General features: G+C 34.6%; 1 pseudogene; it reads right to left on the minus strand.

Annotated features, from left to right (window-relative positions):
- Positions 1 to 2581: 2581 nt before the first annotated feature.
- Positions 2582 to 2770, minus strand: LOC107141183 (annotated as a pseudogene).
- Positions 2771 to 4384: the final 1614 nt, after the last annotated feature.

Consider the following 4384-nt stretch of genomic DNA (forward strand, 5'->3'; position numbering starts at 1 on the left):
AATTGGCTTTGCAGTCAGCATTGTACCACAACATATGCAAAACAAAGAAACACCAGTCTCTGAAGTGTAAATGAAATGCTTATTCAAATTAAGAGGTAATTTGATTTGCAGACAAGAAATGTGTTAAATCTGTATTTAAGCAGGAATATATTTTCAGTTCAGAACTAAGTTTTTGAGAAAAAGCATATGAAATAGCTAAATAGTTGAATTAGTGATGTCACAAAGAAGAAAGGAAACCCTCATCATTATACAAAATACATGTATTAAGATGTGAATTTGGTGTCAACATACCTTATATATAATCAGAGATATGAAAAATTATGATATAATGGTGTATTAAGAATTGTAATGCAAAAATAATTAAAATTTGATTAAAAATTTAAAAAATAAATAGATGTATAATTTTAAGCTTAATTTATTGGTAAAATTTTAAAAGGAAGGACTCTTACTTTATTTTTATTTATTTATTTACTTACTTACTTACTTTCATACTGAATTTTGAAGCCAAGGATGATATACTATTGAGCTATATCCCCCACCCTTTTTTTTTGAGATGTGATTCTTCTCAGTTGCCTATCCCTACCAGGAACTTGTGACCTTCCAGCCTTAGACTCACAAGTCACTGGGTTTACAGTCATGTGCCTCTGTGCTCCTCAGCTATAATCCTTTTTTTTTTTTTTTTAAGAGAGACAGAGAGAGAGAGAGAGAGAGAGAGAGAGAGAACTTTTTAATATTTTTTTTTTTTTTTTTTAGTTTTTGGTGGACACAACATCTTTTTTTTTTTATTTTTATGTGGTGCTGAGGATCCAACCCAGCCCCCGCGCATGCCAGGGGAGCACACTACCACTTGAGCCACATTCCCAGCCCCCTCAGCTATAATCTTGATTTAACCTTTGATAAATAACATTTTAGTGTACACATCTATAAGTATGTATAAAAGTCATTAATATCTGTCTCATTATGAAATAGGAGATAGAAAGAGGGACCTCAGAGAATGGGGTCCCACCACTTCAGATTAAAACCCTAGGGTAAAGCTTGTTTTTGGTTTTGGCTGCCTGACTGAAGTCTCCACTCACACTTGGATGCCCATATATTCTGTTATTTCCCAAGCTTTTTTTTTTAATTTTAATATTTATTTTTTAGTTATCGGCGGACACAACATCTTTGTATGTGGTGCTGAGGATCGAACCCGGGCCGCACGCATGCCAGGTAAGCGCGCTACCGCTTGAGCCACATCCCAGCCCTTTCCCAAGCTTTTTTGACTACCCTGCCATTTCTATCTCCTGTCTTAAAACAACTCTTTTGTCAAACCCCAAAGAGTTGTTTTTAAGTCAAGCAGTTCTTTGGTTTTAAGAAACAAGTATAGGAGGAACTTAGGTTAACAAACACATTAAACCATCCCATTAAAATTGCATACTTTTAATTGATTCAGAAAGAGAACAATAAAAGGTGACTCTCAGAGAAAAGTTAGTTCCTCATCAAAATAGTATAAAAACCCCTGGACAGAAAGCCACCTATGCTATCCTCTTTTGGAACCCTCCGATGCTGTGGGAGCTTCCACTGCTTGCTTCTAATAAATCTGCTACTGAATTCTCATCCTCCATCATATGTATTTTTCATTCTTTTGGTGCATGAGATAGGAACCTCCAACACTCATAGGACCCTAGGTCACAATTACACATTCAAAACTCAATAAAATGCATTTTTTCATTTTCATAATTTGTTGTACAAATTAGATATCATATGATGAGTTTACCTTAATCTCTTAAGGAATGGGAATTTAACAGTTGAGGTCAGACATTTTAGAATTTTATAGACAAAGCAAAAACAATTTTGACACAAATATGTCTAATTCTATGCTTAAGGCATTCAGTAATTGTTCAGGATTTTCCATGAACTCCCAGAAATTGAATGCAAATTCTTTAGATCTCAAAGGGGTCTGTAAGGCCTACAAAAGTAATGTATCTATCCAATTTATACAGTTTAACTTAACAAACACTCCTTTAACAAAGGAGTTTCCAATGATTCAATATGATCCTGACAGCAAACTATTGGCACAGTCTATCAGAGAAAGTGATATTTTACACAGCAGAAAAAAATATAGGCATGTGTTACTTAAAATCCAAAGTATAATTTTCCACTTTTGCGGTGACCACCATTTTCAAAGTTAGGAGTCACATTATATGGAAAACTAATCTAAATCCTACCTCTTTGTTAGGAATAGGCCATGGACCACTGTATTCTAGAATCTTTAGTTCTCTAAGGTCAGTAGTTTCATAGGGAAAAGCTCTCAAGACCAGAAGAAAAATTGCTGTGAAGGAGAGCTACACCAGATTATGATCTGGATTTGGGGCTTCCTGCATATTCTCTGTGCCAACTTCAGACATATTTACTCACTTAAGGATGAGAAGAAAATAACCATATGGGAGTATAGGAAAAACACAGAATTCATGATATAAAATTGTGAAACCAGCAAATTACCATAAAACAAATATTTACAACTGTATATAATAAATTTGTTGGTGTGGAGGCACAGCTTTGCAGCACAGTACTTGCGTTACTGCACAAGGGCCTGGTTTGATCAACTACAACACATTTGTGTTGCTTTCACACTGGAATTTTTAGACCTTAGCTTGAAATTTAAGATGACCAAAGCAGTGCTTTAGTATGTAGCCAAAGCACAATTCACTCCACCTGTAAGAGTCTAAGAATTGAAATATTTTGTAATACCAGTGAACTGGAATTGAGCATCAGCTTCTGGACATGCCATGATTCCAATTTTGCCAAAGTCATAAATTCCATGGCCGATGTCCTTCAACATACACAGACATCTCCTCTGTCTGGCCAGAAGAGGCTTCCCGAAATGTTTTTTTTTTTTTCTTCCTTCCTTCCTTCCTTCCTTCCTTCTTTTTGTTTTGTTGTTGTTGTTGTTTGTACTAGAAATTGAATCCAGGACACTTTAACACTGAAATAAGTCCCCAAACACCTTTATCTTTTAACTTCGAGATAGGCTTTTGCTAATTTCCCAGGCTGGGCTTATACTTGCGATCCTCTGTTTTAGCCTTTAGGATTACAGGTGAGTGGCACTATGACCATCATGAAATATATTTTTAATATATAATCAATTGACTAAAAATTGTAAGCATGTGGAATTAAATAATAAAATGAAATAGCAGTGGAATAAATATATCTTTGGCAGTAGATATATGTATATTGATGTGGTCATTTTAGCCACAAATTTGAATTTAGCTTTCAAATAAATAATATTGTACTTTTTTGGTCTAATTGTCCTCACTTCAACTTCTTGATAATTTTATGTAACATGAATTACAGTGGCATTATTTTAACTTACTCTTAGGTCTCTCTTTCCTTTCTTTACTCTCCACCCATTATATTTTCATCAGAATTTCTCCTGCTAAGATTGATCTGATTTTTTTTTAATGTTATCTGTGTCCTTGATAATTATAGGATCTTGGTATCATGTGTTCATGGTGGTGAAATGAGTGATGGATTGTCCAGTTAGGGTAGACATCTATTCCCATAAGAAAACTTTGAATAGTTCTGACAGGCACTATTCCTCTCTTTGACTGGGGCATCAGGCTCAGTTTCTCCTGGACTATGATCAGTAAGTTTGATTTTTCTCATGTCCTTCTACTGCCTTCATGGTGTATCTTGATTTAAAATTCATCACTGATTTAATTAACCTCAAAAACCACTCATAATCCAGCTGTCAGAGCCAAGAACTGAGTAGCAGCTGGGAATACAAAAAACAAAACAAAAAAGACAGATCAGCAGAGCATTAAAAGGAGAGAAATGACAAATGGGGAATACCTCTAGGAATGGTGAATTATCATATGAGAACAATAGTTTGGTGTTTCACCTAACTCAGAAGCATTTTGTGTGATCAAATTTCACATGTAATTGTTTGGATGCTCTGGGAAATGCAGGCAGCAGTCTGGTGAGCACAGCATGTCATTCAGTGTCTTGAAGATAATTAGCAAAGTCGCACTGTATTGTTTTTCAGCACCTGTTATGCAGAAAGACACAGTGATAATAAGGCAATTTTATGTAAGCTTCATCCTTTAAATCATATACAACTTTTTTTATCTGAAAGGAATACCCCATATTTCAAACCATAACTTTATCACTAATTATTATGGTTTCCTGAGACATGAAAGAATGAAAAGAAAACCTGCCCTGGTTCAAAGAAAATTTTGAAGACAGACGTTGAATTTTAATTAAAAAGACCATAGCATTTTCAAAAAAGCATGGTTTTGTTATATTTTTGAGCTTAGAAAATGATATGTAAAAGCACATTAATGAAACATAAAGCAAGAGATTCTTATCTGCTAGAATGAAATATTCAACATTTCACCCCATGGCA

The sequence above is a fragment of the Marmota marmota genome, unplaced genomic scaffold, assembly GCF_001458135.2.
Source record: "Marmota marmota marmota unplaced genomic scaffold, marMar, whole genome shotgun sequence".
Lineage (NCBI taxonomy): Eukaryota > Metazoa > Chordata > Mammalia > Rodentia > Sciuridae > Marmota > Marmota marmota.